The following is an 11,182-nucleotide window of genomic DNA, read 5'->3' as shown; positions in this document are numbered from 1 at the left end:
GGGGTTGTTAACCAATGTCATAAAACAATATATGTACTGACTGTTTGAGAAACTATTTGTTCTGTAAACCTTCAACTAAAGTACAATAAAAAAAAATTTAAAATAAAAAAAAGAAATCCAGAGAGGTTTAAATTGATAATATTAAAATTTTTAATACTCATTTTACAGTCTCCTTTCTTCATAAATACCAAAATCCATTCAAACTTGTGATAATTTGTGTGTGTGTGTGTGCATGTCTGTGTGTATACACACAAGTGCTTGCACGTATGAGTGAGGGCAGCAGAGAAAATTTTTTCTAGTCCACAGATATATTAGTAAATTTATATTGTGAGTGAGGATCTGGATAACATTGATTTTCAAAACACTTTGAACCCATTACTTTGAGATTCAAAGTATTTCCAAAGAGAAGGTGGTATATGTTTAGAAACTAGCATAACCCTTTTTAGGTCACCTGCTGTCTTCGTTATCTAGTGCTACTGTAACAGAAATGCCACAAGTGGATGGCTTTAACAAACAGCAATTTATTCTCTCAGTTTAGGAGGCTAGAAGTCTGAATTCAGGGTGCCAACTCCAGGGGAAGACTTTCTCTCTCTGTCAGCTCTGGGGGAAGGTCCTGGTCATCAATCTTCCCCTGGTCTAGGAGCTTCTCTGCACAGGGACCTCGAGTCCAAAGGACGTGCTCGCCTCCTGGTTCTTCATTCTTGGTGGCATGAGGTCCCACAATCTCTCTGCTCGCTTCTCTCTTTTATATCTCAAAAGAGATTGACTCAAGATACATCCTAATCTTATAGACTAAGTCCGGCCTCATTAAAGTAACTGCCTCTAATCTTGCCTTATTAACATCATAGAGGTTAGGATCTACAACACATAGGATAATCACATCAGATGACAAAATGGTGGACAATCACACAATAATGGGAATTATGGCCTAGCCAGTTGACACACATTTTAGGGCGACACACTTCAGTCTATAACACCTGCATACCAGATAATCAGTTCTCCATCAGCAAGTTCTCAGGCAATGACAAAAGGAATCACTTGCCCACACTCAATGGTCTTCTCAGTTCTGTCTACTTAAATGATAGTCAAACCCCACCTAAGGGATGAGTATAGATCACAACCAGGTTGAACTTACAAGACACTTTAACATGGAGTCAAGGGAGGCAGTAACAGATCTGCAAAGGAGAGGATACATAATCACCCAAATGGAATCCCGATCATGAAGTGAATAAAAGGTCCTTGCCAGAGAACTATCATTAAGTTAGGGACAAAAGTCTAAAGCTGAAGTTCTGGGGACAAGTTGGAAAACAAACTTGGGTATAAGAGATGGTTGATTTGAAGCACCTGAATTCAGAGAGGATGCAGAGCAACAAGGCAGAGCTTCACTTGTCCAGAGATTATAAAGATAACGAGGAGGGAGAGGAGAAGGGAGAGGAGGAAAAAGAAAGAAAGGCAAACATTTAGGAACATGAGAACTTGCTACAAGTTTGCTTCAAATGTGACCCTATAGATCACTTGTATCAGAATCCCCTGGGAAACATGTTTAAAACACAGATACCCAGGCCCTATTTCATATCTACAGCATCAGAATTTCCAGAAGTGGAGCCTGGGAGTCTAGACTGGAAACATGATCCTCAGGTATCTTAGACGCACTTATTTTTGTGTGCTAAGCTCTATAACTATATTATCTCTCCCTTAATCCTCAAACAGCTCTATGAGGTATCTACTATTATTATCCAAGTCTGTGATTTTAACCACTCTAGACCAGAGGATCTCAGACTTTTTCTGTAAAGTACCAGATAATAAACAGTTTAGGCATGATGGGCCATATGTCCTCTCTCACAACTACTCAACTTCATCATGGTAGCACGAAAGCAGCCATAGACAATACTTGAACAAATGGACATAGCTGGGTGTCTCAATGAAACTTTATTTACAAAAGCAGGCAACAGGCCAACGACACCTCCTCTAGACTGACCATTGCTATGAAAACTGTAGTGTTCAAACCAGTAGCATCCTGGGAGTTTGCTACACCTGCAGAAACTCAGGTCCCATTACAGACTCACCAAATCATAGTCTTCATTTTTATCAAGGTACTCAGGTGATTTCTATGCACATCAAAGTATGAGATCCCTACTCTAGGGCATCTACAGCTTCCATCAAAACTCTCTTTATTGTATTTGCTATCCACATGGTTTACCTTGCTCGCACCTTTCAGGTACATAAACCTGGCCTCTGATAATGTGCTGACTTCCTCCAAAAATAGTTTTAAAAAAATCTTTAATCAGGAAAGAATTCTATTTTGACTAAACTCTACTAGTTACTCTTATTATTTCTCTTATTATCTTTATTCTTTGGAGCACATAGTCAGTATTCATCTCAAAAAAGAGGGAGGAGTGGGAGTATGATTATTATTTTTTATTTGGTATAACTTCAAACTTAGACAGAAATTGTCATAGTATAGGGAGTTCCCCCATACTTTACCCAGATTGACCAAGTTTACATTTTGATACCATTTGCTTCATTATTCTCTCTCTCTCTCATATATGTATATGTGTGTGTGTATATATATGTAAATATGCATGCATTCTTTCCATATATATGATTTTTTTTTCTTCTCTAAACTATTTGGGAAGAGTACAATAGATTGGAGAAATTAAATTCCCTTGCCCCTAAATAAAGAGCCCTGGTGGTGGAGTGATTGCCACATCTTCAGAATTGACTCGACAGCTATGGGTTTAGTTATTTGGTTTTGTGGATTTCCTAAGACTAGGAACATAACTACAGACTCATGATCAAAATGAGGAAATATAACATTAATACACTACTTATGGACTGATAAACAATACCATGAAAAATGGAGAAAAAATGAAGTTGTCAATGATTTCATTCTACTTGGATCAATAATCAACATCCATGGAAGCAGCAGTCAAGAAATCAAATGATGCATTACATTGGGCAAATTTGCTGCAAAAGACTTCTCTAAACTTTTGGAAAACAAAGATGTCACTTTGATGACTAAGGTGTGCCATAGTCTTTTCAATTGCCTCACATGCAGGTGAAAGCTGGACAATGAAAAAGGAAGACAGAAGAAGAATTGATGTATTCAATTTGTGGTGCTGGCAAAGAATATTGAACATACTGTGGACTAGCAGAAGAACAAACAAATCAGTCTTAGAAGAAATACAACCAGAATGCTCCTTAGAAGCGAGGATGATGAGACTTTGGCTCGCTTACTTTGGGCATTTCGTTAGGAAAGAAAAATTACTATAAAGGACATCATGTTTGGTAAAGAAGAGGATCAGCAAAAATTAGGGAAACCTTCAATGAGTTGGATTGACACAATAGCCCCAACATTGAATTCAAACATACCAAGAGCATGAAGATGATGCAAGACTAGGCAACGTTTCCTTCTGTTATACATAAAGTCCTCATGAATCGAAGCTCACTTGATGGCAGCTAACAACAAGAAGAAGTAGAAAAGGGTATCCATGAAGAATATTTAGCTTTTTGCTATAATCAAATATAGCCCGACCAATCAAACTTGGGGAAGGTTGGGAAGTCATTTAAGTTTTAGAAAAAAATGGAAATACATTGCCAACTCTCTCTCTCTTCCTCCCTCTCCTTTCCTCCATCTAGTATGTTCTCTCTCTTCTGCTTCTTTCCCAGTAATGGCATGCTCCATGTGGCAGGGATCAAGGCCACTATGGTCCAAATGGTTTACGTTTGAAAGGCCCCACTAGCAATGAGAGCCTGGCTTCTCTGCCCTCAATCTAGCTTTAAAACTTTGGGATCAGAAAACATTGAACCAGCCTTGGTTAGGTGCTCACCTCTAGGACAATCAACTATGGCAGCGGCAGAGCACAGTAGTGTCAAAACTTTGCATTCTTTGTCTGCCTTAAGCATTGTGCTCTTTTAAAGAACTATCTATATGGGATCAAACTGACAACAGCAATTTGAAATGTTAGATGGGAAGCTTGGGGGACAATGAGTTTATGTTAATGGAGGAGAAACAATTCAGAAAAGGAGGGTGAGAATTGTTGCACAACTTGAATGAAATCAAAGTCACTGAATCGTACGTGTGGAAATTGTTAAACTGGTGTAAGTTTTGCTGTGTATATTTTCAACAACAATAAAAAACAAAACAAAAGAAATACAACTTCGCATTCCTTAATATAACTGTATGGATGCTGAGCATTAGAAGGCCAATAGCTCCCAGGAGGAAGAAAGAGTTCTCAGCCTCCAAAACTACAAATATCTACTAGAGTTCATGAACCAACACAATTTACTTAAAAATGTAATTTTCCTAACAGTACATTTTTTTGAAAGCATGATGCCAAACAAATTAATAATTTTTTCTCCCACTCTGAACTTAATAACAACCAGATGTTTAGATAGGCACAGTGGTAGAAAAACATAAATAGGCCCACTTAATGACATTTAGCGTAGTTGTTGATGTTATTTGCCATCAAGTTGGCTTCGACTCAAGGTGACTTTATGTATAACAGAATGAAACAGTGCCCAGTCCTGTAGCATCTTCATGATCATTGGTATGTTTGAGTCCATTGTTGGGGTTATTGTGTCAATCTAATCCATGGTGTGGTTTTCCCTCATTTTAACTGACCCTCTACTTTGCCAAACATGATGACTTTTTCTAAGGATTGGTTTTAGTGTTGTAGGAGCCCAAAAAATAAAGGAATAATTGGGTCTTCTTTAAAATTTTGAGTGTGTAGATGCTACGACAGAATTTTTGAAGGGTAAATGCCCTGGCTTTGGGATCCAAATAAAGCCTCTAATGAACCATTCAGACATCCTCAAATGAGAACAATTTCCAACATGATTAAAATGAATATATTGTCCAATGGCAAAAAAAAAAAAAAAATAGAGAGAATGGTAGCACACCTTGAAGAATGTAACCAATGTCACTGAATTGTACTTGCAGATATTGTTGAAATAGTGTCTCTTTGGATGTGTATACTTTCACCAAAATTTTTTAAACAAATTTTTTTTTAAATAACTATATTGTTATCCTCATTTGAATGAAATACAAAATAAGGTAGAGCTGAATTTTTAATTTTCCTCTATTGCTGTCTCTCCTCTTTATTAATCCATTACCTCCAGTCCTTCAAGGCCCGGAATACCATGCCTCATTAGTTTTAGTCTACCTGGTCCTTTCCCAGCATGTGCTGACAATGCAGGGCTTTTGCCTCTTCTCCCTATTAGATTACAGAGATTAGTGGATACATTTCCTAGGATCAGTCAGTCTAGGGATTTAAAATACAATCCTAAAATGAAGTGATGGCCTCAACACATGGAAATTAGCACCTCATTTGGACAGTAAAACGAGACTATTCTTTTACTATCCCTTTCTGCCCCCAAAAGTGCTAGACTGTGACTAACAAATATTTTTTTCTGAAATCCCAGAAGTCATCAGATATTCTGAGACTAAGGGAGCAAAGAGTGATGTTTAAAAAATAAATTCTTAAGATGTTTTACACGGTTGAGTCCTTTATTTTATAAAGGGCCCTTTGCTCAACACTCATTTGCTACAACGATAGATTAAGACATCCTCCTGAATCAAAGGCTAGTAGATGCTGTGATGCACCAGCCGGATACCTCCTTCAGGATCCAGGCACTCCTTCTTCCAGCTGCCAAGAGTGCTAGCTACTGACTGCTCACAGTTGAATTCCTCTCCAAAAACTGCTCTTGGCTGAAGGAAACTGCCTTGCCTCAGGCTATGCCCTCTCCTGTGAGCGACCTGAAGCTCATGACTCATCCTGAAAGCAGGGACACAAAGGCCTAGCCCCTTGCCTCAATTCAGGATAACTCTGGTGGACTGTCCCAGCTCCAGAGCTCCCTGTGAGTAAGGGCTGAGTACCCCACTTCCCCAGTTGCATCTGTATCACAAGTCAACTTCTCCCTCTGCCTCATCTTGCTTTCTGCATGCCCACACAGGTGTTATCCCCACAAGCACTCACCAGTAAACCACTTGCATACACATCTCTGCCCCTGGATCCCTGCGGAGCCCCACCTAAGACAGAGGGTCATATTGAGAATTCAGAACCCAGAAGCAGTGGATCTGAAACAGTGGAGAATATTGTCCGGCAAGTACCTGTGGTCAAAAGGAGTTCTACAACAGACTTGAAGCTGGCTTTCTAGTGAGCAAATGAGTGATTACTTGAACTCTTGCACAATCTCTATTTCTCTTAAAGGAAAATAAACTGAAAATAAAGAAAGGAAAGAAGAGGAAAAGACAGGGCAAGGGGAAAGGAGAGAGAAAATAAGGAATTGAAGAAGAAAGAAATTAAACAAATTCCATCTCTGTTTTGCAGTTTACACTTTTGAGAGTTCTTTTTAAGCAATTGCAATAGTTATGTAAGAATGTAGTTACCATTCATTGGGTTGCTGTATGTCCTTGCTACTTTTCATGTGCTATTTCTAAACTTAAAAGCAGTGCTGCAAGGGAGATAACACTATCAAAGAAGTTAACTGTTTTTCCCAAGGACACAGAACTAGTAAATGACAAAATAGGAATTTAAAACAACCTTTGGCACTAAACTCTGTTGTCCTTTTACTAAGCCAAGTTGCTACTCACTCTTTTTGGTGAAGAACACAAACTCACATCAGCAGTAAATTTTGACTTGCTTCTGAGATATAGCTGCTGTTCTAGTTGGGACTCTTTTCTCAGCAGGGACAGAAATCCCATTCAAACTAACTTAAACATAGAAGATAATTTGTTATGAGGATTCTGAGATATTTTCTGGAACCCAAGAAAACAATATTATCCAATCTCAGGGAAAAAAAAAAAGAAAAACAACTGCAAACCCAAACTGCCAGGATTTGCTCTTTCTGCCAGTACAGATCAGCTTTTGCCACATGTGGAAAACATTACAGCCAACATCATTGGAACTTTACAGCTCTGAAGAGAAAGATGGGCCTATTGTCTTTGTCCCAAGGAAAAAAAAAATCCCAAGAATTCATTAGCCAATCTTGAACCAAGCACCCCTGACCAGAGATCAGAGTTACAATGTTCCATGTGTATTTCTACTATAATATGTGGAAGGAATGGGCAAGGAGAGACTGAAGTTACACAAGACTTATGAGCTCTGTAAATTTGTACACTGTGAAGCTTTCTGATTTTCTTTAGCTAGTTCTCAAACATATCACCATACAATTCAGTAATTTAGTAAAAGATGACAGGCAGAATTTATCTTGGAAAGCAGCTCTAGAGATGTACCTTGATTGTAACAGAATTTCTTCTTTGTACCATCCAAAGGAAAAGGGATTCAAAAGATAGAGCAGGTAGTAAAGTCTGGTCCATTTATGAAGCTAAGACTTTCCTTACCAAAGCAGGAAATTAATTTCTTCCTGATCATGATGGCTGAAAGAGATTGAATAGAAAGAGTAGGTGATGAAAGAGCTTAAGATACATTTTTCTGATTGCATTGTTCGTGAAATCCTAAGAGAAATTAAGCAGAGGGTGCATGCTTCCCGAGGAAGTGAGTTAATAATCAGATATAGACTTTATTAACATGCTTCAGAATGTTTCCCCTCCAGACTGCTCAAAGAAATGCTCCCAGGTGGACCAAGGGGGTTTCTCGAGGCCCTACTTGCAGACCTAGTTCCAGACCCACCTTCAAGGTACACAAAAGGGCCTTTCATTCTACCATCCCTAGATGGACTGAAATGGCTATTTGTTCTTTCTGTGACATATATATGCCTGATCATATGCATGGGCATGCATAATTGACTGCCTGCATTATGTATGAATTAGAACCTACTCTTGTTCAGCAACAGCTGGAGGGATTTTCTCCTCCAAAAGCCCAGCTGCAGGGTGACCCTCCCCCTCCTCACCATGTGCCTATGCCACACATACACACACTCCCCACATGGGCACTGGGAATAATTGTCCTAATTTACCAGAACCTAAGGACCGCTGTAGCCAGAGCAACGTGTTTTTGCTTGAGTTCCTTTTCTTTTCTTAAAAAACATTTTTTTTTCCTTCTATATTGCATTGCTGCCATTTTACATAATGGAACAAAGACTCTGGCCAAATACACATCCTAGTAATCACCTGTATTCATTCTCACAACCCAAAGCCTTCAAAAGCACTTTTTTTTTTTTAAAGCTATTGGTTGGATGATCTCCCTGGGGAAATGCCTGCTACTTTTAGAGATGTATTGAGCCAAGAGAAACTGGGATAAAGGCACCACTGGGTAGTTTTCCTTGTCGCTGTTCCTTTGGTTCACAATCCGTTATCACCATGTTCCCGATCTCTCTCACTAAAAACAAGGCATGGAAAAACAAAACAAAATGAAAAAGAGTTATAAATATGATACCACTTATGCAGGCCTAAAGTTGAAACACAGTCTAAATGACAGCATATTTTGAATCAACACTGCAAAACCTAAATTATCTGACCATTTGCAAAATATTTTCATAAAACAAATGTTAAAATACTTCAGAATTAGAAGCTCTGAGTAATTACCTAAACAGTGCAATTCCTTCTGGATGTTTGCTGCTCAACAAAATAGCTTGTGTGTCAAAGAAAGAAGCATTATATGTTAGGAAATTATATGGGAAGTGATGTAAGATTGTTTCACTCTGTTTAACAGAGGGAAATGTTTTTGTGGGCCCATATACAACCTAATCTACAGGCTGAAAATATTTTGCCAAAATTGACCCCTAGCTACCTTCACGCCACAAAAATGCCTCCTAGAATAAGCTTCTCTTGAAAATGTTCCCCAAAGAGAGGAGCCTATATTCATGAAAAAAAAAACCAAAACAACATAATAATCTTTGATAAACTTGGCTACCTAGTTGGGAAAGCTATATGGAGACTCTAATGACTGTTTTCTTGCTGAAATGTCCTCTGTAGCAGAGGTCCATCATCTGCTTTCTCCATCAGACAGCTAGAAAGAGTAAGGACACACAGGTAATCTCTGTCTATATCTCACCAAATTTCTGAGGTCAAAGCATGTATGCAGTGAGGTCTTTCAGTACCATTAGCCGTGAAAATATCCAATATCAAAATAATTCTGAATCTCAAAACCAATTTTAGTTTTAATCTGAGTATTCAGGGTATTCAACCCTGATATTGATGCATCCAACCATCAGTCCACCTTAAATTGGTCAAATTGATGAGGTCAGTGACATTAAAAAAAGTCTGTAATGTACTGTCACCATTGTTTGTATGACTGTTTTTTGCTTTTCTCATTATTCTCTCAGTACAGAACTTTGAGAGGGTAGACTGGGATGTATTAGAAATTTTGTATGCTTCTGGGTCTTAATGTTCACTGATTTTCTTCCTTTCAACAGTGGAGTGGGGGTAGTTGAGAAGGTGACAATGTCGGGGAGATAAATGAGGAGGAAGGGGTACATAGCATTAGGTAGAAATGCAATATCTTCTCAATCGAAAGATATCAACATCGTGTACTAAAAGGAGCCAGAATGATTAAAAATACATGAGTTAGCTACACTAACTCTTAACAGTTTTCTCTGAGCCTCTTTTTATTTTATTTTTTTAATTGTGCTTCAGATGAAGGTTTACAGAGCAAATTAGTTTCTCATTAAACAATACACATAGTGTTTTGTGGCATTGGTTGCCAACCTCATGACGTTTCAGCACTCTCCCCTTCTCTACCTTGGGTTCCCCATTTCCATTCATTCAGCTTTCCTGTCCCCTTCTGCCTTCTTGCCCTTGCCCCTGGGCTGGTGTGCCCATTTAGTCTCATATACATGGTTTAGCTACTTGTATTATTGTTTGTTTTATGGGCCTGGCTAATCGTTGGCTGAAGGGTGAACCTCAGGAATGACTTCAGTAACGAGTTAAAATGGTGTCTAGGGGCCATACTCTGAGGTTTCTCCAGTTTCCATCAGACCAGTAAGTTTGGTCTTTTTTTTTTTTGTGAGTTTGAATTTTGTTCTACATTTTTCTCCAGATCTCTCTGGGCCCCTATTGTGATCCCTGTCAGAGCGGTAGGTGGTGGTAGCCAGGCACCATCTAGTTATGCTGAGCCTTATTTTTTAAATACAGCTCATAATATCTTCCTTTTTGAGTATTAAATATGATGTTGGGTTTTGGGGGATGCCAAGCATGGTGCTTGTCACATAGTAAGTATTTATTAGATCTAAATTACATCGTTATTAGTTGCCATGGAGTTGGCTCTAACTCCTGATGACCTCATGCATAACAGAACAAAATGTTGTCAGGTCCTGCACCATCTTCAAAATGGTTGGTATGCTCAAATCCATTTTCCCAGCCACTGTGTATTTTAAGTGCTTTTCAATCTATATCAGATAACATTCTGTTGCAATCCGTAGAGTTCCCATTGGCTAATTTTTGGAAGTAGATTGTTAGGCCTCTCTATGTCTTAGTCTGGAAGCTCTGTTTGTCCAACATGGATGACCCTTCTGGTATTTGAAATACCAATGGCATAGCTTCCAGCATCACAGAGACACAAAAGCCACCAAAGTATGACAAAGTAACAAGCAGAGGGTAGAAATCTAAGTTACTCTCTGCTATCTTTCAGTTCTCTGTTGAGACTGTACTGAACCCCAGCCTAGATGTCTAGATCCCTATAACTAGCCCTTGGTCTATACTATTTTCTTGCACTTCTAGTTCCTGGAGAGGTGCTACTCTAAAAAGATCGATCACACAGAATCATGCTTCAAAAATCAACTTGGCAGACACTATCAGTTGCCCCTCCACCCCATCCCACTAGCCATATCCAACTTCTTCCTTGACAGTACAACTCCAATTTTGTTCAGATATCAGATAATGATGTGTTTGGGAAAGATGGATTTTTCCCCACAGTCCCAGGGGGATTTGTTTAGCTGGATCATGGTTAATTCATTCACCTTTGCTAAAGAATGGTTGACAGGTGATCAAGGGACCCAGTTTCGACCAATTAAATGTAAGAGGAAATCTGGTAAGTGATATCTGGGAAATATTTTCCTTTCTGAATAAAAAGAAAGAGATGTGAGGGAAACATGACCACCACTCTTGTTCCCCCACCTGATCTTCTGTTTTGCCTTTAGACTTTGCTGTGTGAGGATTTAGTATGTGGATCTGGGCAACCCAATATACTGCCACCACTGTAAGGGGAGTGCCCAGATAAAAACAAAGAAGCAGGTCCACGATGCTGGCATAATTGAGCTATTAAATTAAGCAATCCTACAT

The sequence above is a fragment of the Trichechus manatus genome, unplaced genomic scaffold (assembly GCF_000243295.1).
Source record: "Trichechus manatus latirostris isolate Lorelei unplaced genomic scaffold, TriManLat1.0 scaffold00119, whole genome shotgun sequence".
NCBI classification, from domain to species: domain Eukaryota; kingdom Metazoa; phylum Chordata; class Mammalia; order Sirenia; family Trichechidae; genus Trichechus; species Trichechus manatus.
The sequence above is the reverse complement of the archived record's forward strand: the minus strand, read 5'-3'. Positions refer to the sequence as shown.